Source organism: Hemitrygon akajei, chromosome 4 (assembly GCF_048418815.1).
Source record: "Hemitrygon akajei chromosome 4, sHemAka1.3, whole genome shotgun sequence".
Taxonomy (NCBI): Eukaryota; Metazoa; Chordata; class Chondrichthyes; order Myliobatiformes; family Dasyatidae; genus Hemitrygon; species Hemitrygon akajei.
In genome coordinates, this window is record NC_133127.1 from 31,951,852 (window position 1) to 31,979,349 (window position 27,498).

General features: G+C 41.1%; 1 pseudogene; it reads left to right on the forward strand.

Moving 5' to 3' along the window:
• Window positions 1-61: 61 nt before the first annotated feature.
• Window positions 62-27,498, forward strand: LOC140725994 (uncharacterized; annotated as a pseudogene).

A 27,498-nucleotide genomic window follows, 5' to 3' on the forward strand; every position in this document is an offset into this window, starting at 1 on the left:
AGGTATATATATTTCTTTGTGTGACTGTACATCTACTTACTATCTTATCATCTGGTTGAAGATGGCACTGCTGACGGTGAGCAACAGCTTACTGGTAGTTCAAAAGGCAAGAAATTTGACTAAAAACATCATTACTAACACCTTTTCTTTGAAGTAAATTATGGTAAACCATCACCACAAACAATGAAGAAGCGAGTGAAGACAAAACGAATTCGAGGGATGAGCTGTGATGATGCATTGCAAAGTCAATGTAGATGGAGTTGGAGTGTGTACTTCAGAGAGGGGGAGTCGAGGCAGAGGAGTTTTGATGCCTGTCCAACTAGGCTGGGCGCGAGGTTGGATCGCTCTAAGCGCCAAGCTGATTTGGAGAGATTGAGAATGGCTTCAGGCTGGGTGGTGAAACCTAGGCCCAGAGCGTTTCAATTATGGAGGGGCTCATTTCCTAATGTGAGGCATGATCTGCTATTTGTACAATTTAAGCGCTAGCCCGGATAGAATGGAAAGGGAGGGTGTCAGGACTGGAGCTGAGAGTTGGGCCAATTTTGCTTGCTCTCCCGTAATGTTCAGCCCTATCTCTGCGGTGCTGAGGCTGAACTGCTCTAGCCACCGTGCGTTGTGTCTGCAAGCTTCGCAGCGATTCACCCCATTAATATGATGGGCTGACACTGAGGCTTTGGGCCTTCTCTGGGTGTATGGATCCAAGGACTCAATTTGGTTCAGAATGCAGTTGCTCACTTCTATTGTTTGCATCATTTGTGCTTTGTTTTCCTTTTCCTCTGCGTTTGGCTGTTGGTTTTTACTTTTTAACAATGGGTTCTTTCGGGTTTCTTGCTTTGTGCTTGCCTGTAAGTAGACAGATATCAAGGTTATATAATTTATTCATTCTTTGATAATAAATGTACTTAGACTATGTGCTTTCTGTGCCTTGTGTTGTGTATGACTGCTGGTACTGTGTTTTCCACCTTAGCCCCTGAGTAACGCTGTTTTTTTTTTTGGCTCTATTCATGAGTATTCGTGATAGTTGAATGACATTTAAACTTGAACTTGGGATTTCATCTCAATAACAAGTAAAGGACAACAGCAGAAAGAATATTGCAAAGCACAGCTGTGATAAGATGCCACGTGCTCAAAACATTTATTTCATCTGGATGCAAATGATATTTCTGCAGATGTTCCTTTAATGGCATTAAGCATATCTATGTGAAATGTTGTCACAGGAAAGCAGCATCCATCATTGGGGATCCCCACAACCCAGGACATGCTCTCTTGTCACTGCTGCCATCAGGAAGAAGGTACAGGAGCCTCAGGACTCACACAACAGGTCAGGAATTGTTAATACCTCTCAACCATCAGGTTATGGACCAAAGGAGGATAACATTACTCAACTTCACTTCATCATTGAAATGTTCTCACAACCTACAGTCTCACTATCGAAGACTCTTCATCATTATGATTATTATTTCTTTCTTTTTCTATTTGCACAGTTTGCTATCTTTTGTACACTGGTTGAACACCCAAGTTGGTGCAGTCTTTCATTAATTCTGTTATGGTTATTATTCTATTACGGATTTATTGAGTATTTCTGCAAGAAAGTGAATTTCAGGGTTATTCATGGTAACACACTTGTACTTTGATAATAACCTTACTTTGAATTTTGAAGGCATGGAACAAAGACGTGGTCATTGACATGAGGAAGAGGGGTGTAGACATGTTCCTGTTTCATCAACAGTACTGAGGTCGAAAGGGTTGACAGTTTCAAGTTCCCAAGAGTGAACGTCACCAGTAGCCTGCTCTAGACCAACCATGTAGACATCATGGCCAAGAAAGTGCATCAGTGCCTCTGCTTCCCCAGGAGGGCAAAGAAATTTTGTATGTCCCTGTCGATCCTTACCACTTTTTAATCAACGCTCCATAGAAAACATCCTATCCTGATTCATCATGGCTTGGTGTGGTAACTGTTCTGCATGTGACCACAAGAACCTGCAGAGAGTTGTGAACACAATTCAGCACATCACAGTGTAACTCCCGCTTCAGCTTTCGGCTTAATATAGGGGGTGATAACCCCTGGCCCGGCCAACTTAAGAAATCTCGTTTGGGTGGATGCTACGTGATGAGTCCCCTGTTACAAATCAGTACCCCAAAATAACAAACAGTACACAATATGTGATTAAATGGTTAAGCTTTATAATTCTTACTTTGACTATATGGTTAGTAAAGAAACGAGAAAAAAGAAAAGTCATTAAACAGTCTGTTGCACAAAGTTGGAGCTCACTGACAAGTTGATCGTTCACCATCGACCTCCTCCGATTGTTGCTGCCCTTCGGATCCTCGCTCTGAGTCCACCCAGTCCGGCGGTCTATCAAATCTCTCCATTCACATCTTCTTTCCTCATCTCTCCCCGGCAAAAGCCACCACCTTCCAGATTCACAAGACAGAGCAACAAAATCCTGATTGACTAACATGCATCCCACAGTCCTGTTACCTCCAGCTATAACCCAAACATTGTTGCTACAGGGAAACCGTTACCTCAGCAGTGAACATTACAGAGAAGACATTACAGCACGTTACAACAGAAACCAGCTTTCTCTTCACGGACTCCGTCTACACTTCCTGCTGTCTCAATATATCAGCCAACGTAATCAAAGACCCCACACACCTGAGATCTTCTCTCTTCTGCCCATCTCACTGGAAAAGATATAAAACTCTGGAAAACATGTACCATCAAGCTGAAGGTTATCTTCTATCTCTCTGTTATAAGACTATTGAATAGTCTCTTAGTATGACAAGATGGACACTTGACCTCACAATGTACCTCCTAATGGACTTTCACCTAATTATTTGCCTGCAATGCACTTTCCCCATAACTGTAACATTTTATTCCACATTGTTTTCCCCTTGTATGACTTCAGTTCATTGTTATAGTTAAATGACCACAACTCCATCTCCTTCACCATAGCACTGGAGAGGGATAGGAACAGACAATCTGAGAAAACATTTAATTGGAGTAGGGGGAAATATGATGCTATTAGGCAGGAACTTGGGAGCAAATGTTCTCAGGGAAATGCACAGCAGAGATATGGCAAATGTTCAGGGAATATTTGCATGGAACTCTGCATAGGTATGATCCATTGAGGCAGGGAAATGATGGTAGGGTTAAAGAACCATGGTGTACAAAGGATGTAGAAAATCTAGTTAAGAAGAAAAGAAAATCTATGAAGGGTTCAAGAAACTAGGCACTGTTAGAGCTCTAGAAAACTACCAGGTTGCTAGGAAGAGCTTAAAAATGGAATTAGGAGAGCCAGAAGGGGCCATGAGAAGTCCTTGGCAAGCAGGAATAAGGAAAACCCCAAAGCATCCTACAAGTGTGTGAAGAGCAAGAGGATGAGCCATGCGAGAATAGGACCAATCAGGTGCAATAGTGGAAATATGTGCATGGAGTCGAAGGAGGTAGCAGAGATACTTAATGAATACTTTGCTTCAATATTCACCAGGGAAATGACCCTGGCAATTGTGCGGATGACTTACAGCGGACTGAAATGTTTGAGCATATAGACATTAAGAAAGAGGATGTGCTGGAGCTTTTGAAAAGCATTAAGTTAGATAAGTCACCAGGACTGGATGAGATATACCCCAGGCTATGTGGGAAGCAAGGGAGTAGATTGCTGAGTTTCTTTGCGATGATCATTGTGTCATCAATAGGGACGGGAAAAGTACCGGAAGATTGGAGGGTTGCAAATGTTGTTCCCTTGTTCAAGAAAGGGAGTAGAGATAGCCCAGGAAATTATAGACCAGTGAGTCTGACTTCAGTGGTGGGCAAGTTGTTGGAGAATATCCTGAGAGACAGGGTTTATAATCATTTGCTGTGACATAATCTGATTAGGGATAGTCAGCATGGCTTTATCAAGGCCAGGTCGTGTCTTATGAGCTTGATTGAATTCTTTGAGGATGTAACAGAACACATTGATGAAGATAGAGCAGTGGATGTAGTGTATTTGGATTTCAGCAAGGCATTTGTTAAGGTTTCCTATGCAAGGCTCCTTCAGAATGTAATGAGCCATGGGATCCAAGGGGACATTGCTTTGTGGTTCCAGAATTGGCTTGCCCACAAAAGGCAAATGGTGGTTGTAGATGGTTTGCATTCTGCATGGAGGTCAGTGACCAGTGGTGTTCTGTAGGGATCTGTTCTGGGACACCTCCTCTTTGTGATTTTTATAAATAGAAAGGTGGGTTAGTAAGTTTGCTGATGACACAAAGGTTGGGGGTGTTGTGGATAGTGTGGAAGGTTGTCAGAGGTTACAGTAGAATATTGATAGGATGCAGAACTGGGCTGAGAAGTGGCAGATGGACTTCAACCCAGGTAAGTGTGAGGTGGTTCATTCTGGTAGGCCCAATTTGAAGACCAAATATTATATAAATGATAAGACTCTTGGCAGTGTGGAGGATCTGAGAGATCTTGGGGCCCATGTCGATAGGACACTCAAAGCTGCTGCACTTCGAAATAAAAACATATACCGTTTTCTAAATGAGGAGAGAATTCATAAATTGGAAGTTCAAAGGGATTTGGGAGCTCTAATGCACGATTCACTAAAGGTTAATTTTCAGATTGAGTCAGTAGTAAAGAAGCCAAATGCAATGTTAGCATATCTAAGGGTGTGTTGACTATGAAAGGGTCCAGAGAAGTTTTATGAGAATGATTCTGGAGATGAAAAGGTTAACATATGATGAGCACTTGATGGCTTTGGACCTATATGACTGGAGTTCAGAAGGATGAAGGAGGGATGTCTCCTTGAAACCTAATGAACATTGAAAGACCTGAATAGAATGGATAGAAACATAGAAACATGGTTCCAGTAGCTGGAGAGTCTAGGACCAGATGATAAAGCCTAAGAATAAAAGGACATCCATTTAGAATAGGGATGAGGAGGAGTTTCATTAGAATCTATCCTTTGGCTATGGAATCTATGAAATATACCCAAGTCATTGGGTATACTTAAAGCAGACGTTGATAGGTTCTTGATTAGTAAGAGTGTCAAGGTTATGAAGAGAAGGAAGGAGAATGTGGTTGAGAGGGAAAAATAAATCAGCCAAGATAAAATGGTGGAGAAGATTCAGTTGGCCGAGCGGCCTAATCCTGCCTCCATGTTTTGTACTCTTGTAGTCTTATGGTAACCCAGTCCAATGGTCAATTCAAAGATACATATGAAATCTTCCCCTGCCACACACTAACCCCTTCAGCTCCCCCACCCCCACACACAGACATACACACACATGGAAAACAGTAACAGAATTAATGTCTCAGGTCTGTGATCCTTCTGATACCATATTTTTAAATCTCAGTTCCGATTAGGGCCTTAAGGCCTTCATCTTGAGCACTAACTCAGCTTCTCTTTCCACAGATGCTGCCTGACCTGCTAAGTGTGCCCACTATCTTCTAATTTTTACTTCAGACATCTGGTACCAAGACAGTTCCTTCTGTCGTTGTGATGATCAAAACTAGATAAAATCCCTTCTATCTCCTGTCAAGATATATGGGCAATTTGTAAACCAAGTCATTATACCCTGAAGTAAACTTGAGACTAAAATTTCCACTTCACTGATGATGCAATTCCACTCATCCTTAGGTTAGCTAAATGGACAGATTGTGCTGTAGTTGTTACAGGCTGCACATGTCACTGTGTGATTTGATTCAGATACTCTTTTCACTTGGTTAAGTCAAACATTTTGTCTTCTCAATGAAGTGGAGGAAGATCTTGGACCAACATAATCCTAATTTAATCCCAATTTTTGTGAAAACTGTGCCTTTAAACACCACTGTTTAGCAATTACTAACCTGTTCTGTGAGCAATCCTATAATTACTCCCATGCACTCAGTGCATATCAGAGCAGAATCTTTCCTGCAACCTACTTCAATCAACTCTACAATTTTCACGAACTATACAATGAGCAAAAAAATAGGCAAATTACAATATAGATTTGATATATATTACCCAACAAAAGATGAACGCGGCCTGCAAACCAGTGTTCTAAATTATAGAAGGTTATGATAGGTAATAGAATAGAGATGGTGTAATATTTCAATATTTTCATGCTGCCTGCATTGCAATTATGATGTTAATTAATTATACAGCTGGCAGTTAACACCATCCTGAGGCACAACCATGGTCAATTCAGTGATGTTCTGTGAGCGAGTAATTAACCTCTCCTCTTCCCCAGGATTCTCTACAAGGCAATCTTCATGTTGATGATATAATTATTATTAATTCAGTTTCTGTGTTTCGTTGACATTGTTAATTACTTGTCGGTAATCAGCTAATGTTTAATCTGGCTGTTGGATGGTTTTCTAACAGCTGTTCAAAGTGCCTCTGAACCCATATATGGAACACTTTAAAGTCACTTTCCATACACACCCCCTTCCCCCAGCCCACTTCAGTCCCCACTGCACTGTAAGTATCAGCAATGTTGGCACTCATAATTAATTATTATCTTTTTCACTGCAAAGATCTCTTCAGATCAGGGGTTTTCTCAATCTAATTATATCTGTGCTTCAATTATTTCAACCAGGAAGGCAATACTTGCTTGTCAATAAATCAAGAAAAGCAATGGTACCTCATTAGTGCCAAATTTCAGAAACGATCCTATTTACGCACTTGCCAATATAACCCTAGTCAGAATTATTCTGTCTAGATATGTGAATTGTTTTCTTAATGATTGAACTCATACGTTGCAGCTAAATTGCCTGAGATGACGTTTTTTTCTCTTAATCTGCCAAATCAAATCTCCTCCCCAAAAAACATTTCTAAGCAACAGGAAACAAGGTTTCTAAGATGTTATGATCATTGATGACCCTTCTAGACTGCATGCTACATTTATTCTACAGAAGACTCCTTTACTGTTCTTTGCTTTACAGGTCCTTCGGTCCATTGACTGGAAGATATGCACAGCCGTGCTGTTGGAATTTCTGCTTTATTTTAAATCTCCATATACACGAGATTCAGGAGCTAAAGGTCACCCCATACTGACATTTGGTTTTGCTTTCAGTAGTTTACTTTCATGACATCAGTAAGTACACTCACAGGAAGAAAATAACTTTTAATCAGCTAACTCCACTTCAGTGCAATCTTTCCATTGCCCTGTATCTATTCCTCAATAACGTTTATCAAATTGTTTATAATCAATGGTGGTTTCATTTGACGGTATACAGTTGAATGACAATAAACTTGAACATCTGATCTGAGAACACATCACTGCCCAAAATGCCACATTTTGAGCTTGATGTGGCAATGGGGAGACAACATGTTGGTTTATGAACTGATTAGGGCTCAGAGGTTTGATGAAGTCTCAAACTTCAAGCAAAATTAAAGTTTGTATTTGTCGGCATTCTAAGTCGGGTTTCCAAAGGATCTCGCTCTTACTAGCTTGCTCCTTCATTAGCAATATTATACATTTAACTTGCTCGTCCATACAAATTTATTCCAGTATCAATGATGATCCACATCTGGAAGCAAAATAATGCGCTTTCTTCAGAGTTCAGATCGAAGCAGGATTTCAGTGGACTTAACTATTCCAAATTGAGGATTGCTCTGGCATGTCAGCTTTATGATTTATCATGCCCAGTAATTAAGGGGTGTTACAGTATAGATGTTGAGCTGTCGTTTCCCTTGAGTGGGATGTTTAGAAATTGTAGTTGCAGTCTCAACATAAATGCCATTCAGAAATGGGCTGAGAACACATTCTTCACCCTGAGGGAATTCTTTAACCAAGAAAGCTGTGAAGATTTTTTTCTGGAAAGGGAGAAATATTTTTCTAGGCACTATATTTAAGAAACAAGGGAGTTAGGGGATGGCACTGGGGGGTGGGGGTGGTGGAAGCATCAGGCATTATCTTATTGTATATCAGTGTTGGCAGGAGGAACTGAACAACTTACTGTTTTCATTGTCTGCTATGCTTAAGTACTTAATGGGTGGATAGGTTAGAAATTGGGATGCTCTCCTCTGGTAATTAAATTAATTGCTTTGCAAGCTGAAACTATTGATCAGAATCAAGAATTTGGATCTCACCGTAGCAGCTGGGTAACTTGAATTCAGTCAATCAAAAATCGGAATATATAAAAAAAAACTTTCAATAATGGTTACTACCAAAGTATTGCATTGTTATATAGACCTATTTATTGCACTGATGTTCTTCAGGGAAATCTGCCATTCCAACCTGATCTTGCCTATATGTGATTCCAGATCAACCAATGACTGTTAAACTTCTCTCTGCAGAGGCTTAGAAAACAGCTTAGCTTAGGGAAATTAGGAAGGGCAATAAATGTCAGCTTAATCAGTGACCCATGAACCATTAAATTGAAAACAATTCCTCAGATATACTTCTAAAACTCTGCATTCTACTCTATGCATTGCCTCTCCATTATTCTAACTCTTCTATTCGAATGATTCTAGCATCTATCATTAAGGACTCATACCACCCAGGACGTGCCCTCTTCTCATTGCTACCATCAGGAAAGAAGTACAGAAGCCTGAAGGCAAACATACAATGATTCAGAAACAGCTTTGTCCCCTCTGCCATCTGATTTCTGAATGGACATTGCAACCATGAACACTACCTCATTACTTTATATTCTAAATTTTGCACTGCTTATTTAACATAACATAAATTTAAAAAAGTATTTTTTTTCAAGTGCCTATAGTTTTATTGCTTTACAACATTGAATCTGAATGAATTTAATTTGGCTTTTTTGACACTGATCAACAGAAAAAGACTCTTTCGTGTCAAAGTGAAAACAGGTCTCTACAAAGTGATCTAAATTAATTACAAATATAAAACACAAAATAATTGATTACATAATTACTCAACCCCTTCAAGTTAGTACTTAGTTAATGCACCTTTGGCAGCAATTACAACCTTCAGTTCATGTGGATGGGTCCCTGTCAGCTTTGCACATCTGTATACTGCAATTTTTCCCCATTCTTCTTCACAAAACTGTTCAAGCTCTGTCAGATTGCATGGGGTTTATGAGTGAAGAGTCCTTTTCAAATCCAGTCAGGAATTCTCAATTGGATTTGAGGTCTAGACTCTGACTTAGCCACTCCAGGACACCAACTTTGTTTGTTTTTAAGCCATCCCTGTATAGCTTTGGCTTTATGCTTGGGTCACTGTCTTGCTGGAAAACAAATCTTCTCCCAAGTCGTAGTTCTCTTGCAGACTGCATCAGGTTTTCCTCCAGGATATCCCTATATTTTACTGCATTCATTTTACCCTCCACTTTCCAGAGTCTGCTGCAGTGATGCAGCCACCAGCATGCTCCATGGGACGGATGGTGAGATTTTGGTGACGTGCAGTGTTTGAAGAACAGTTCCAGTTTTATGAAGAACTGCAGCACCTTCTGGATATGATACCAAAAAAGGATATGACATGTATCTTTGGAGACTGGAATGCCATAGTTGGAAATCACAGAACACCTGGAGTAATGGGCAACATTGGCCTTGGAGGACAGAATGAAGCAGGACATTGACTGGTAGAATTTTGCCTAATTAACTCTCTGGTTATAGCAAATACCCGCTTCCAACAGCATAAGAGGTGGCTCTATACATGGACATCACCAGATGGTCAACACCGAAATCAATTTGACTATATACTTTGCAATCAGAGATGGAAGAGCTCTGTAGATTCAGCTAAAGCAAGACCAGGAGCAGACTGTAGCTCATACCATGAGCTGCTTGTTGCAATATTCAGAATGAAACTGAAGAGCTCAGGAAAGCCAACGTACCAGCAAAGTTTGATGTTGATAGCATCCCTCAAGAATATGCCGTGGAGGTGAAGAACAGGTTCAATGGATTAAACCTGGCAGAGAGAAAGCCAGAAGAACTATGGATAGAAGTAAGGAGCATCGTACAAGAGGTGGCAACAAAAAAATGTAGCAAACAAAAAGAAGGCCAGGAAAGCAAAATGGCTTTCTCGGAGGCTCTACAAGTGACTGAGCAGCAAAGAGAAGTGAAGGGCAATGGAGATCGGAACAAATACCTCCATCTGAATGCAAAGTTCAAGAAGATAGCAAGGAAAGATAAGGAAACTGATTTAAGGGAGCAATGCAAAGAAACTGAAGAAGCCAACAGAATTGGAAAATCAAGAGTCTATTCAAGAAGATTAGAGAAATCAAAGGAACATTTCATGCAAAAATGAGTATAGTAAAAGACAAAGAAGGGAAGGACCTTACAGAAACAGAAGACATCAAAAAGAGGCAGCAGGAATACACTGAAGAATTGTACAGGAAAGATCCCAACAGCAAAGACACCTGCAATGACTCCCTCATCGATCTAAAGCCAGACATTCTGGAAAGTGAAGTTAAATGGGCAGCAGAAAACATTGTCAATAATAAGGCTGCAGGATGTGATAGGATTCCAGCTGAATTGTTTAAAACTTGAAAGGTGATGCTGTAAAAGTGTTGCATGTAATTTGCCAGCAGATCTGGAAAACCTAACAATGGCCTTTAGACTGGAAAAGATCAATTTCCCAAGAAGGAAATGTAAAGGAATGTTCAAGTTACTGAACAATTTCACTAATTTCACATACTAGCAAGGTAATGCTAAAAATCATGCAAGCAAGACTTCAGCAATACATGGAACGAGAATTGCCAGATGTACAAGCTGGTTTTAGAAGAGACAGAGGCACCCGTGACCAAATTGATTACCTATGCTGGATAATGGAGAAATCCCTAAAGAAATGGGGATACCTGGACATCTAATCTGCCTTATGAGAAACTTGTATGAAGATCAAGAAAGAACAACAAACTGCTTCAAGATTGGGAAAGGAGTACAACAAGGCTGCATACTGTAACACTGCTTATTTAATCTATATGCTGAACACATCATGAGGAATGCTGGTCTGGAGGACTCAAAGGTTGGAATCAAAATTGCCGGATGAAATATTAACAGCCTCAGATATGCAGATGACACTACTCTAATGGCTGAAAGTGAGGAGGATCTGATGAAGTTTCTAATCAAAGTGAAAGAAGAAAGTGCAAAAGCTGGCTTGTTGCTCAATATTAAGAAAACCAAGATTATGTCGACCAGCCCTATTAACTCCGTGGTAATAAATGGAAAGGAAGTGGAAGCAATGACGGATTTTGTCTTCTTTGGTTCAAAGATTTCTGTTGATGGTAACTGCAGCCACAAAATTAAACAGCGCTTACTTCTGGGGAAGGCAGCAATGGTAAATTTAGATAAAACACCGAAGAGCAAAGACATAATGTTGTCTACAAAGATCTGTATAGTCAAGTCGATGGTATTTCCAGTTGTGATGTATGGCTGTGAGAGCTGGACTATTAGTAAGACTGAATACAAAAGAATCAACGCCTTTGAACTTGGATGCTGGAGGAAAGTGTTAAGAGTTCTTTGGACAAAAAGACGATCCAACAAGTCGATACTTGAAGAAATATAGCCAGACTGCTCACTAGAAGGCTTGATTATGAGACAAGAGCTCAAATATTTTGGCCACATCATGAAAAGCCAGGATTCCTTGGAGAAGCATCTCATGTTAGGTAAAACAGAATGTAAAAGGAGAGGATGACAGAGGCTACATTGGATAGATAATATTACTCAGACAATGCATATGATCTTGGGGGATCTTAGTGGGGCAGTTTGCAACAAGAAGGCTTGGTGTGCAGGAGTCCATACTGTCACCAAGAGTCAGACTCGACTTAACAACTGAACAACAAGCAGTGTTTGGCTTATGGCAAACATATCATTTAGTCTGATGGCCAAAAAGCTCAGTTTTGGTTTCATCAGACCATAGAACCGTATTCCAGCTGACCTCAGAATCTCCCACATGCCTTCTGACAAACTCTAGCCGATATTTCATGTGAGTTATTTTTCAATAGTGGCTTTCTCTTTGCCACTCTCCCATAAAGCTACGACTTGTGAAGCACTCAGGCAACGGCTGTTGTATATGCAGTCTCTCTTATCTCAGTCACTGAACCTTGTAACTCCTCCAGAGCTGTCATAGCTCTCTTGGTGGCCTCCTCACTAGACCCCTTCTTGCGCGGTTTTTGAGGACAGCCTGCTCTAGGCAGATTTACAGCTGTGCCATGTTCCTTCCATTTCTTGCTAATTGACTTAACTGTATTCCAAGAAATATTCAGTGACTTGGAAATTTTCTTGTATCCATTTCCTGACTTGTGCTTTTCAATCACCTTTTCTTGGAGTGTTCTTTTGTCTTCAGGGTGTAGTTGTTGCCAGGATACTGACTCACCAGCATTTGGATCTTCTGCATATAGGCCTATTTTTACTACAATCAATTGAAACACCATGAATACACACAGGGGATCTCCATTTAACTAATTATATGACTTCTAAAACCAATTGGCTGCACCAGTGATGATTCAGTGTGTCATATTAAAGGAGAGGAGGGGCTGAGTACTTACGTAATTGATTATTTTGTGTTTTATATTTCTAATTGATTTAGATCACTTTGTGGAGATCTGTTTTCACTTTGATACTAAAGAGTATATTTCTGTTGATCAGTGTCAAAAAAAGCCAAATTAAATCCACAGTGATTCAATGTTGTAAAACAATAAACCATGAAAACTTCCAAGCGGGGCTTGTGAATATATTTTATAGGCACTGTATATACTTGCTGTAATTCACAATTTTTTTTCTCTATATTGTCATGTATTGCATTGTAGTGCTGCCACAGTGTTAATAAGTTTCTCAACATATACTCATGAAGGATTGCAAAGGACATATTGGGTCCTCTGGAAGACTAGAATGGTAATCCATGTGTGGAGCCGAAAGAGATGGGAGAGATCTTAAATTTATTCTTTGCATCTGTATTTACTCGAGAGATGGACAGAGTCTATAGAAGTGAGGCAAAGCAGCATCCACTTTGTGGACCCTGTACAGATTACAATGGAAGAGGTGTTTGCTACCCTGAGGCAAATCAGAGCTGATAAATCCCAGGGCCTAACAAAGTGTTCCCTCGGATCCTATGGTCCTATGGGAGGGAAATAGAAAAATTGCCTGGGTCCTCGCAGAGTTATTTAACACAGACGATTGGAGAATAGCCAGTGTTATTCTGTTGCTTAAAAAATACTCCAAACTGAAAGCAGGAAATTATAGGCGGGTGAGTGTGACATCATTTGCGGGAAAGTTATTGGATGGTATTCTAAGGGATTGGATGTATAAGTTTTTGGATAGACATGGACTGATTATCTGGAAAGCGAATGAAGGCAAGACAGTGGATGTTGCCCACATGGACTTTAGTAAGGCATTTGACAAGGTCCTGCACGGGAGGTTGGTCAAGAAGGTTTAGTCGCTCAGCATTCAGGATGAGGTAGTAAATTGGATGAGACATTGGCTTTGTGAGAGAAGTCAGAGAGTGGTAGTAGAGGGTCACCTCTCTGACTGGAGGCCTGTGACTAGTAGTGTTCTGCAGGGATCGGTTCTGGGTCCTTTGTTGTTTGTCATCTATATCAATGACCTCGATGATAATGTGGTTGACTGGATCAGCAAATTTGTAGATGACCCCCAAGACTGGGGTGTAGTGGATAGTGAGAATGGCTATCATGGTTTGCAGAGGGATCTGTATCAGCTGGAAAAATGGGCTGAAAAATGGCAGATTGAATTTAATGCAGAGAAGTGCAAGGTTTTGCTCTTTGGTAGGACCAACCAGGGTAGGTCTTACACAGTCAATGTAGGGCACTGAAGAGTGTGGTAGAACAAAGGATTGAGAATTCATTGAAAATGGCATCACAGGTAGATAGGGTCATAAAGAAAGCTTTTGGCACGTTGGCCTTCATAAATCAATGTATTGAGTACAGGAGATGGAATGTGTTGAAGTTGTATAAGACGTTGGTGAGGTCTAATTTGGAGTATTGTGTGCAGGTTTGGTCACCTACCTACAGGAAAGATGTAAACAAAGTTGAAAGAGTACAGAGAAATTTTTGAAGGATGTTGCCGGGTCTGGAGGACCTGAGTTAGAAGGAAAGGTTGAATAGGTTAGGACTGTATTCTTTAGAACGTAGAAGACTCAGAGATTTGATGGAGCTATATAAAATTCTGAGGGGTATAGATGGGATTAATGCAAGCAGTTTTTTTCACTGAGGTTGGGTGGGACTACAACCAGGCGTTATGGGTTAAGAATGAAAGGTGAGAAATTTAAGGGGAACATGAGGGGAAACTTCTTTGTTCAGAGGGTTGTGAGAGTATGGAATGAACCACCAGCACAATTGATCCATGCAAACTCGATTTCAATGTTTAAAGCAAGTTTGGATAGGTACATGGATGGTAGTGATATGGAGGGCTATGGTCCCAGTGCATGTTGATGGGAGTACACAGTCTAAATGGTTCAGCATGGACTAGATGGGCTGAAGTGCCAGTTTCTGTGCTGTACTTCTCTATGACTCTATGATATTAAACCTGATTCAGATTCCACTCAGTTCTATGTTTAATGAATATGAGTGTCCAGTATGCTTTTAGAACAATCATGCTACCTTGCCCCATCACTAACAATATAACAAATAAATTATAAATAATATAATACTTTGTTCCTGATTGTTCATTACAATTTTTTCTAGTATCAATGACTCCATATATCTGATGACCCGCATGTTTAAGATAGTTACAAATTAGATGGGGTTGACTTTAATCTTCAATTAAAGGGAAATTTAGCATGACTGGAATTTTACACTAACATAATCAGCATTAGCATCCATGAAGGTATAAAACAATGACAAATCTGTAAACAGAGCGGCAAGTGGGTATGAAGGACTCCATTATCCATGAACACACAGCTATCCTAAGCTTTGGAAAACTGAGTTAGAGAAGGAGAAAGTCTCTCATTGGGTGAACTCCTCTGAAAGCTGGCTTGTGGACCACTGATTTCTATGGTAGGAGAGACCTTTACTTTGTGCAAGGGATAGCAGTTTTTTTATTAGAGATACACCATGGTAACAGGCCCTTCTGGTCCAATGAGCCTTCACTGTCCAATTACACCATGTGACCAATTAACCTACTAACCTGTACTGTATATGTTTGGAACGCGGGAGGATACCAGTACACCTGGAGGAAATCCACGTGGTCATGAGGAGAACGTACAAACTCCGAATATAACTACTAAATATTATTGTCACTGACTTCAATTGAACAAGTTGTGAACTAGTTAGCTGACTTTTATTTTACACAACTGCATGGCAATGTAGTGCTTTAACCTAATTATGGACAGTGGGAAGCAGCTGGTCGGTTTCTGGTGAGGAAACATTTAAAAAACTAAACAGAAGGCATAAGGTAGTAAGTAGTGCAGGGTAGTGAAATGGTTAATGATGACCAGACGTGTTTTATTTATTTATTTAATGGGATACAGTGCGGAATAGGCCCTTCTGGCCCTTCAAGCTGCGCCGCACAGCAATCTCCTGATTTAATCCTAGCCCAATCACAGGACACTTTACAGTTCCCAATTAATCTACCAAGCTGTACATCTTTGAACTGCAGGAGGAACCACACCCGGTCATGGGGAGAATGTAAAAACTCCTTCCAGGAAGCAGCGGTTGTTAGGAAAGATCAGAGCATTTAAAATTATAAGTAAAAATCTCCAACTCGAATCAAAGTTTGGAAAATGGATAACAACGGTAAAATTGAAGCTCTTTGTACAACATTTATGGAGTCATTGTGAGAAACAGCACTGGAATGATCTCTTCAGCTGATCATCAGGCTCTCATATACACTACTCCAACTTTCATCTTATTTTATCCTCCCCACATTCCTATCAGCTGCAAATTCTACTGTAGTGGCAACTAACACTGGCCAATGAACCTACCGACCTTCATATCTTTGTGTGCAAAAACTGGTGCACCCAAAGGAAACACATGTGGCTACAAGGAGAACGAGCAAACTCCACATAGACAGCATGAAAGGTCAGGATTGAACCCAGGCTGTTGAAAGTATGAGGTAGCAGAGTCCCACCATCTGTGTCACTGCCATCTACTGCCTCTAAGCCCATAGTTCCCTTACTCTGCATTGTTTGCTTCCACCTCCAACCCAAAATCCATAAACCTGACTGTCTGGGTAGGCCCATTGTCTCTGCCTGCTCCTGTCCCCCAGAACTCATGTCTGCATACCTCAACTCCACTCTATCCCCCTTGGACAGTCCCTTCCTACCTACATCCACAACACTTCTCAAGCTCTTAATCTCCTTACTAACCATCAATTTCCTGGCCTTGACCGCCTCATTTTCACAATGGATGTTGTGTTCCTATACACTTCTACCCCCATTAAGAACATCTTAAAGTTTTCCGCTTCTTTCTCCATAAAAGAACCAAGCAGTTCCCCTCCACCACCACCCTCCTCTGTCTGGCAGAAATGGTTCTTACCCTCAACAATTTTTCTTACGGCTCCTCCCACTTTCTTCATACTCAAGGGGTAGCCGTAGGCACCCTCATGGGCCTCAGCAATGCCTGCCTTTTCATTGGCAATGTAGAACAAGCCGTCCCCGGTAATACTCCCCAAATCTTCCTCCGCTACATTAGCTACTGTATTTATGCTGTTTCGTACACCCACGCTGAGCTCATCAATTTCATCAACTTTGCTTCCAACTTCCACCCTGCACTTAAATTCATTAGGCCCATTTATGACACCTGCCTCAACCTTTCTCGATCTTTCTGTCTCCATCTCTGGAGAAAAAACTGTTGACTGACATCTTTTACAAACCTACTAATTTCCACAGCTATACTGACTATACCTGTTTCCACCCTGTCTGCTGTAAAAATGCTAATCCCTTTTCTCACTTCCTTCATCTCCACCGCATCCATTTCCAGGATGTGGCTTTCCCTTCCAGGACCTCAGAAACCCTCCTTCTTCAAAGAATGGGGTTTCCCTTCCTCCACCATTGATGCCACCCTCATCTGCATCTCCTCCATTTTGCAAACATCAGTTTTCACCCCATCTTCGAATTACCTTAACAGTGATAGCGTTCCTCTTTTCATTACTTACCATGACCTCCACATCCAACACATCATTCTCCACAATGTCTGCCATTTCCAAAGGGATCCTATCACCAAACATATCCTTAACTCCTCCCCACTCTCCGCTTTCCACAGGGAATGTTCCCTCTGTGATTCCCTTGTGCATTCATCCCTCCCCAGTAATCTCCCACCCAGCACTTTTCCCTGTAAGCAGACAAAGTCCTACACCTGCCCACCTACACCTCACCTACATTCAGAGTCCAAAGCAGTCCTTCCAGGTGAGGCAATACTTCACCCCTCCTGGGGTTGTCTTTTGTGCCTGGTGCTCCCAATGTGGTTTGCTCTACATTGGTGAGATCCTTTGTAATTTGGGGAACTGTTTTGTTGAGCATATCCGCTCCATCAGCCAAAAGCAGAGCTTCCCGGAGGCCAAACATTTTAATTCCGATTCCCAGTCCTGATCTGACATGTTGATCCATGGTCCATCCATCCTCTTGTGCCACAATGGGGCCACCCTCAGGGTGGAGAAGCACCACCTTATATTCTGTCTGGGTAGCCACCAACCTGATGGCGTGAATATTGATTTCTCCTTCTAGTAAAAATAATTTCCCTCCCTCTCCCCTCTTTTTCCATTACCTACTCTGGCCTCTTACCTCTTCTCACCTGCCTCCCACTGGCCCCTGGGTCCCCTCCATCTTCCCTTTCTCCTATGGTCTACTCTCCTCTCCTACCACATTCCTTCCTCTCCTGCCCTTTACCTTTCCCAGCCACTTGGCTTCACCTTCTAGATATTGTCCTTCCCCTCCTCCCACGTTTTTATTCTAGAGTCTTCTCCCTTCCTTTCCAGTCTCAACCTGAAACGTCGAATGTTTATTCATTTCTGTAGATGCTGCCTGACCTGCTGAATTCCTCCAGCATTTTGTGTGTGTTGATCCACATCACTGCACTGCACAGCTTTGTAATGCTCATAATAAGCTGGATCAATTACTGGCACAAGGTGCAACCTAATAGTCCTTCCTAAGATTTAGTTACTAAGAGATTAAGACTTGGAAGGTGCTTAATTCTTTCAAGGAGAATGTAAAATGGGAAATCCTTAGAACGTAGAACATACAACATAGAAAACTTACAGCACAATACAGGCCCTTTAGCCCACACAAAGCTGTGCCGAACATGTCCTTACCTGAGAACTACCTAGGTTTTACCCAGAGCCCTCTATTTTTCTAAGCTCCATGTAGCCATCAGACCCCATCGTTTCCACCTTTAACACCTACCGCCTGCAGCCCATTCCATACACTCACCACTCTCTGCATAAAAAACTTACCCCTGACATCTCCTCTGTACCTACATCCAAGCACCATAAAACTATGCCCTCTCGTGTTAGCCACTTCAGCCCTGGGAAAAAGCCACTGGCTATCCACACAATCAATGCCTCTCATTATCTTGTACACCTCTATCAAGTCACCTCTCATGCTCCGTCACTCCAAGGAGAAAAGGCCGAGTTCACTCAACCTATTCTCATAAGGCATGCACCCCAATCCAGGTGACATCCTTGTAAATCTCCTCTGCACCCTTTCTATGGTTTCCACGTCCTTCCTATAATGAGGTGACTGGACTTGAGCACTGTACTCCAAGAGCATTGTATAAATCAGGAAATTAGATACACATGTAACAAGTATAACACAATAATTATGCAGGATTCTAATTTATGTATAGACTGACAAATGAAAATAGCAGTAAAATATAAAAATAAATAATTTTATTTTCAGATCAGTATCCTCCCACATGTCGGAGGGTAGCAAATGTAAATCCAATATTTAGAAAGAGAGGGAGAGAGATACCAGTGAGCTTTAATCCAGTTAAACTGGCACCAGTACAACAAAAATGGTGGAATATATTATTAAAGAACTGACAAAAGGTGAGTTGTCTATTTTAGATCTAGCATTGTACAGTGAGAGAGAGTTCATTGATTATGTTGTGATTAAAGGGCTTTTATGGAAGAGTTATAAAATTCGGTAGCATTTTATATTAAAACTGAAGTGATTTACCTGTAGTTTAATCTGAAATTAGAATTTAGGTTTAAACAAAGTAAAGTGTGACGTTATGAAGTTAGTGCCAGTGATGATAATTGGGAAACTGCATTAAAATACATATCAGGAAACAATCAAATGACTAACATTTAGTCACAACAATTGTATATTTCTTTAAGGCATAAATTCCAACAAAATAGGTGTCCCAGCTTTGCGTAACAAGGGTAGTTAATGATGGGAAATTAATATAACTTCAAAGGAAAAGACTTTTGATACTATATAATTGGTCGCATAAGAATGGAAAACATTTGTGCGGTTGGATATGATTACAAAAAATAAGGATAAGAAAGTAGAATACAAGAGTATTCCAATAGAAATCTCTCAAATACAGGCTAAAAAGCTATAATGTTCACTCGTTATGTGCTGTGTCATATGACATGGGTAACCATGTTCTTTCCATGACCGTGATTGTTCTTGGCAAATTTTTCTATAGAAGTGGGTTGCCGTTGCCTTCTTCTGGGTAGTGCCTTTACAAGACGGGTGACCCCAGCCACTATCAATACTCTTTATAAATTGTCTGCCTGGCATCAGTGGTCGCATAACCAGTAATAGTGATATGCACCAGTTGCTCATACAACAATCCATTTGCTCCCATGGCAATCCAGCAGGTCCCATGCCTTGCCCGGGGTGACCTGCAGGCTAGTGGAGGGAAGGAGAGCCTTACTGCTGTCTTGATAGAGACATATCTCCACCCTTTCTCCCTCACAAGCTATATAGATATCTATAAAGGAGCAAGTTAGCTAGGGTGACTGAGCATCTCTTACAGTCTGAGGCAGCAGAATTATATTGGTGAAAATTAATCACAATTATTATCTACCTTTGTGAAAGAAGACATAGAAACCCGCAACAAAAATAGTGGAGAGTGATAGCCAGAGTGAACATGGAGATAAAAGAAATTAACATAAGTAAAAAGGTATTGGAGAAATTACAAGCTTTGGAGGTAAGAACGACCATTTCCCAAAATTCTGCTTTTCTAAAAACAGTTCTGATAATTTGGAAGTTTAAGACTGCATTATTTAAGACAGATGAGAGAACAGAAAGTTACTAGACTACATAATTAAGTAAGTGATAAAGGGCATTTAGAAAATATTCACAGAATGAATGTAGATTTATAAAATGAGAAACTTATTGGAAGTTAAGGCTGTAAATAACAGAAGAGCTAAAAGGGTGAATCGCATCTAAGCTCACTGATGATACTAAATTGAGTAGAAAAGCAAATTATGCAGAGGATGAGGATGACAGATGTATGGATAGGTTAGGTGAACGGACAAGGGTCTGGTAGATATCATACAATGTTAGTAAGTGAGAGGTCATCCACTTTGGAAGAGAAAACAGAAGATTAGATCATTATTTAATTGGTAAAAAATTGCAGCATGCTGTTGTGCAGAGGGTCTTGGGAATGCTAGTGCATGGGCCACTAATGGTTTGTAGCAAATGCAATAGGTTAACAAGAAGGCAAATGGAATGTTGGCCTTGGCTAGAAAGATTTAGTTTAAGAGCAGGGAGGTTATGTTGAAACTGCACAGGGCACTGGTGAGGCTGCACCTGGGGTACTGCGTGCAGTTCTGGTCTCGATATTTATTTATTTAGTGATACTGTGTCTGGTTCTTCAAGCTGTGCTGTCCTGGTGCCCCCTGAGAACCTGATTTCACCCTAACCTAACCACGGGACAATTTACAACGACCAGCTAACTTACCCGATATGTCTTTGGACTGTGAGAGGAAACATGAGCACCTGGGGAGACCCACGCATTCCACGGGGATACAGATACTCCTTTCAGATAGTGCTGGAACTGAACTCCAAACTCCAACACTCCGAGCTGTAATAGTGTCGCGCTAACTGCTACACTACCATGGCACCTACAGAGGAAAGACATACCGGCTTTGGAGAGGGTGCAGAAGAGGTTCATCAACTTGATTCTGGAAATGAGAGGGTTAGCATATGCAGAGAGATAACCTGGGACTGTACTCATTAGAACTCAAAAGAATGAGATGAGATCTTATAGAAACATACAAAAGTTGTGAAAGGGATAGATAATATAGAGACAGGAAAGTTATTTCCACTGAAAAGTGAGATTAGAACTAGGTGACTTAGCCTCAAGATTCAGGGGAATAGATTTAGAATGAAATTGAGGAGAAAGTGCTTTTCCCAAAGTCTAATGAATCTGTGGAATTCTCTACCAGGGAAGCAGAAAAGGCTACCTCATTCTTTATATACCTAAGACGCAGTTAGATTTTTGCTATCAGGGGAATTAAGCATTATGGGGAAAAGAAAGGTAGGTGGAGTTGTCTCCATGGCCAGGTCAGCCATGAGCTTATTAACAGGCTCGACAGGTCTGATGGCTTACTCCTACTCCTCTTTCTTATAATGGGTATGGTGCACGGAGGATTTCAGAAGGCCTTGAAAAGATCCCACATAATACACTATTAAACAAAATTCAATCATATGGTATTGAGGTAATGTAATGGTGTGAACTGAAGATTAGATAATGGACAGTTACAGATAAATAGTACAGTTTCGGTTGGGAAGTTGTGACTGGTGGGGTTATGCAGGTATTACTGCTGGTAGCTCATCGGATGCAATCTAGTTGACAATTTGGATGAAGGGACCAAATGTAATATAACCAAGCTTGCTTGAAGATACAAAGCTAAATTAGAATGCGGGCTGTAAGAAGGATGAAGAGAGGCTTCACTGGGAGATGGACAGAAGTGAAAAGTCAAAGAAATAGAAGATGGAATATAATATGAAAAAATGCATGGTCGTTTACCTTGGTTAACAAAATAGTCCTGATGAAGGATCTCAGCACAAGAATTCCACTGTTTATTTCCCTCCATAGATGCTGCCTGACTTGAGTTCTTCCAGCATTTTGTGTGACTTGTGTAGCATCTGCAGAATTTCTTGCATCTCTAGAAAGGCAAAATATTTTTCTAAAATGGTGACGAACTGTATTGATGTTCTGAAGTCCTGGTTTTCTTGTATGTGCATCAGGGAAAGATAATGTGTGTATACAATAAGCAATTAGGAAGTTGCTGCTTTTTGCAAGAAGACTTGAGCATCAGACTGTAAGGCATCTTGTTACAATTATAATGCACAAATTGGAATAAAATCTGGAATACTGTGTGCAACTTTGGTCGCCATATACAGAGAAATACAGTATATATTAGTAACAGAGAGAGTGCCATGAAAGTTTGCTTTAATGATTTCCTGCCATGGAGGATTTGTTTTATGAGCAGACGATATTTATACTCTTTATAGAAGAATAAGATGTGACTGCTTTGGAACATTTAGAATTTGCACATGGCTTGACAGAGAAGATGCAAACGTGGCATTTTCCATGGGAGGGTCTACAACCAGAGGTCACTGTCTTAAAATATAGGGTAGGCTATTGAAGACTCATATGAGAAGAAGCTGTATAACATAGAAGGTAGTGAATTCTTATTTAAGGGGTCTGTGGGTACTCATTTTATGGATATATTTAAATCCAAGATTTGATTTTTGGACAATGAGGGATTAGGGCAGGAAAAAAATCAGCCATTGACTGGCAAAGTAGGTATGAGGAGTTGAATGACCCAGTTGTAGTTTTATCTCTTATGTTCTAGTTCAACCTGCACATTGGAATCTATTACTATTAGTTTGGATTCAACTTGCACCTAACATTCACTATTTACTGAATAGAATTAAGATAAGGTTAAGGCTTCTATAAAACTGATTTGACATGAATCCTGTTTCTCTGGAATAACACACCACATGAAATCTAGTGTAAAATAACAGGCAAGTAAATGTCTTACAGTGTAGAATTACATTGAGTTACAACAAGGAAGCTGCCATTCAGTCCAAAATGTCATGGCCCTCACGAGCCTCCTGGCACACTTCAAAGCACAACCTTCTATTTTTTCCATTTCATAATTTACTTACATTTTTATAAATGCATTTATGCTATTTATGCTAACTGTTTTCTGTGCTCATCACTTTCTGGTTCTCGCTTGCACACAGCAAAAATGAACGAAGGAATGTAACCCACTTAAAGTTCTCAGAAGGCATCATAAACCATTCTGACGGGAGACTGGACATTTTATCAACACTTATTTAGATTGTGGCCTTGAACTTACCGCACCTACTGAATATTGGAATGCCTAGATAAAGTGACCTCGCGCTGGGGCTATACGGCATTGAGGCGCATCCCCTGGGTGGTGGATGGGGGATCCCTCGTGTGAGGGGTGCACCGGATAATATGGAAGAAGGTGCCGTGAACCAACATAGCCTAGGAGAAGGAACTCCGATTCCAGGAAGCTGCAGGGCTGACAACCCTCCTTCACCTGAGGAAAACCATAACGGAGGTTCCAAAGCTGCTCTCACAGAAGAAATCTATCCTAATCGGAACATGGAATGTGAATTTGCTTTGGGAGATGGGTAGGTGCGCACAGGCAGTGAAGGAAATGAACCGATACCATCTCACACTCCTGGGCATGTGCGAAGCACCAGTCAACAGTAAACCTTGGATCAGGGACGAGACATGGCAGAAGGTGGAGGAGAGGAAAAACTCAAACAGGAGTTGAATCAGGCCAGAACCCGGCAACAGAAACAAATCGCCGCGAACAGGTACAGCGTGATGGCCAAGGAGGTGAAGAAACAGCTCAGAAAGGACAAGAGGTCATACTTCAATGAAATAGCAGAGCAAGCAGAAACAGCGGCCAGTAAAGGGGACCTCAAGGCACTCTACACGACAACTAAACTTTTGAGAGGGAAGAAGCATTGAAAGAGTGTGGAGAGGTTATGGTGGACCATTTGCATATACTGCTGAATTTGATATGGAGAACAGGAGAGATCCCATCAGACTGGAAGAAGGGCCTCCTTGTGAAGCTGCCAAAATCTGGAGATCTTTCACTGTGTGGCAAGTGGAGGGGGATCACCTTGTTGTCCATTCCTAGCGAAGTTCTCCCCAGGGTCATCTTGGAGCGGATGAAAGACACCATTGACCAGAGACTTAGAGATGAGCAGGCAGGGTTCAGGAAAGAGAGATTATGCATTGACCAGATAGCTACACTTAGAGTCATTGTGGAGCAGACAATAGAATGGCAAACTCCACTATATGTGTGTTTTATTGATTTTGAGAAGATATTTAACAGCCTGGACAGAAAGTCAATGTGGAGCATCTTACGACACTATGGTGTACCGGAAGAGATGGTGAATATCATCAAGCAGCTTTATGATGGCTTCTCATGCAGGGTCATCCATGATGGGAGACTGTCCGAAGAGTTCCTGGTCACTACTGGAGTCAGACAGGGATGCCTGCTGTCGCCTCTACTTTTTCTTGTGGTACTCGACTGGGCTACAAGAACAGCCTATGCTGGCTCAGAGAGAGGCATCCAGTGGACGTTAACAGGGAAATTGGAAGACCTGGCATTTGCAGATGATCTCGCTCTTCTCTCACACCGGCTTCAAGATATGCAGAAGAAAGTAGATTCCTTGGGAGAGACCTCACAGCGAGTAGGCCTTAAGATCAGTCAGGAGAAGACCAAAGTTCTACGCATTAATAACAAACAAGAGGAGCCATTACGGATTGAAGGACAAATAATTGAAGATGTGGACAAATTCACCTACCTCAGAAGCAAAATCAGTAAATCAGGAGGTACAGATGAGGACATCAGAGCAAGGATCGGAAAAGCCCAACATGCCTTCACAACCCTGCGACCTGTTTGGAGATTTACGGCCATCTCTGTCAAAACTAAGCTCCGTATATTCAGCTCCAATGTGAAAGCCATCCTGCTATATGGATCCGAAACATGGAGAATCACTAACACCAGCTGCAACAAGATCCAGACCTTTCTCAACAAATGCCTCTGGCAGATCCTCTGCCTCAAGTGGTACGACAGAGTGTCAAACCTAGACCTATGGAAGAGAGCAAACCAAGAGCCCATTGTATTCCAGATAAGGAGGAGGAAGTGGGGATGGGTCGGCCACACCTTGAGGAAGAGCCAGTCGAATGTCACTCGACAATCACTCGAATGGAATCCACAAGGGAAGAGAAGAAGAGGTCGCCCAAAGCAAACCTGGAGGCGTAGGCTTTTGGATGAACTGAAAGCCGTCGGCCAAACTTGGGAGACTGCAAAAACATCTTCTAGAGATCGCAGGAAGTGGAGGACTTTTGTTGAGGCCCTACGCTCCATAAGGAGCGAAAAGGATTTAAAAAAACGATAAAGTGAACATGGGGAGGATGTTTCCAAAATGGAAGTGCCTAAGGGTATAGTCTCAGAATGGGAGGACAGCTCTCCAGAACAGAGATGAGGAGGAATTTCTTTAGCCTGAGGGTGTGGTGAATCTACAGAATACATTGCCACAGATTGCTGTGGAAACCAAGTCATCGGGTATATTTAAAGCAGTGATTGATCAGTTCTTGATTAGTAAGGGCATCAAAGGCCGTGGGGAGAGGCAGGAGAATGGAGCTGAAAGGAAAAAGAAATCAGCCCTGATCAAATTGTGGGGCCAACTCATTGGACTGAATTCTGCTCCTATGTCTTTAGGTCATATTGGCTAGTTTTTAGAACAATTTTAACGTAATTACGTTTATAATTCACAATTTGCTTTATCTATGTGTCTCTTACTTTCTGACAATTTCAGGCTTAGGAGGTAAATGTCATCTACATTAACACACATTGAAAAAATTAAACTGGTTTGGAATGTATTAATGCCGTTTAAGTGATAATTAATTTGTAATTGATTACTGGGTTCTCCAGTGAATAAACTATTCCTTTTTTGACCTTGGTCAAATCTTATATGACATTTTAACAATTTTCTCTTTCTAAAAAAGAGAGCAAATATCATCTGTGCAACAAATATTGAGAGGGAATACTTAATTTCTAACATTTTAATTTAATTGGGGCGTTTGATCAAAAATTAAGTTGGCTGTTTGAAATTCCCAGTGTGTACATTTGCTCTTATCTGATTTACAGAGCTTCTCTACTCTAAAAGGACTGCACCGTTGATAATATCATGGGTTGATTCTAATCCGTTTGCTGTAATCTTGTTTTCAATCCACTGTATTGTGCAGAGGAATGAATGCGAATGACAGGGGAGCTGTCTAATTTAGGCAATGAATTACAAAGTACAGATGAAGGATTTTGAATTTCTGAGCACAGCATCTATTGAAAGCTTCCCAGGATGTAAATCTAGATAAGTTTGTCAAAGGTGTATTTTAATGAATCTTTCTTACCACAGTATAATTTCTTCAATGCATTAATGGACATCCTTCAAGAGGACCACAACCTTGTCGTAGGGTTTGGAGGTCTCAATGACCTGGAGCGCTACATTGGCTGGAGTCAGGGCCTTATGCTTTGGCTCTTGGTAGGGTCACCCAGGCCAAAAAGGTTAAAGAGTAGAGGCCAGACTAAGAGCAGTCCGCTGATCCTCTAGGTTTGGGGTTTCAGCTCAGGGCTAACAACCCTGACTGATTAAAAAAATTATTAATGGGAACAGCAGTGAAGAATCCTTCTTCTATATTTGTGTGTGACTGTATGGACAGATAGAAATGGATGACCTTCATTGCTGCCCTAAATGTCAGCGGAGTCGGTAAGTAAGTAATTAATGGAAATATTTGTTTGGTTAGTGATTTGCATGCCCTCCACTCACCCAGTGGCAGACTCATACAGCATGGAGAAGGGATAACGGTCCTTTACTCTCTGACTGTCCTTGGAAGGAGACCCACCTTCTCTCACACAACACCTTTTATTTCCCTCATCAGGCATGCTGCATATATCAAAATGATTTGCCCCTAATCTGCTCATAACTGAGGGTAGTTCAATGCATTGGAGCTGACCAAACTGTGCATGTGGGACCATTATAGTCAGCAAACCAAAGAAAGATTTTAAGGAGGTACAGTACCGGAAACTCAATTCCTACATTTTCTTGCTAATACTAGACAGTATTGCTTGGCATGCTGTTTTCAGAATTCCAACGTAAATGAAGATATTTTTAGGTGGAATTTTTAGAAATGCACATTGGGTTACTCCATGAAATGTTGGGCTACCTCAGCGTTTGTGGGTTATGCACACAAAACTCTGGAAGCACTCTGCAAATCAGGCATATCTAAGGAGAGGATAAACTGTCACCATTCCAGGCTGAGGCCCTTCATCAAGACTGGAAAGAAAGGGGGCTGAAGCCAGGATAAGAAGGTGAGGAGAGGGAAGGAGCACAAGATAACATCTGACTGTTTATTTTTCTCCATAGAATCAGCCTGACCTTCCGAGCTCCCGCAGCATTTGATATGACTTGCTCAAGATTTCCAGCATCTGCAGAAACTCTCGGTTTAGGTTTTGTGGATTATATTGTACTGGCATCTTGGGAAAGCTCTTTGTATTGAAAATACAAACTTGGAAGCCTGAGCTTAAACCGACATATAGTATGTGTTAACTACAGGAGAGCCCTGCTGCTTCAAAAGCAGATGTCCGAGTAACAGATTAA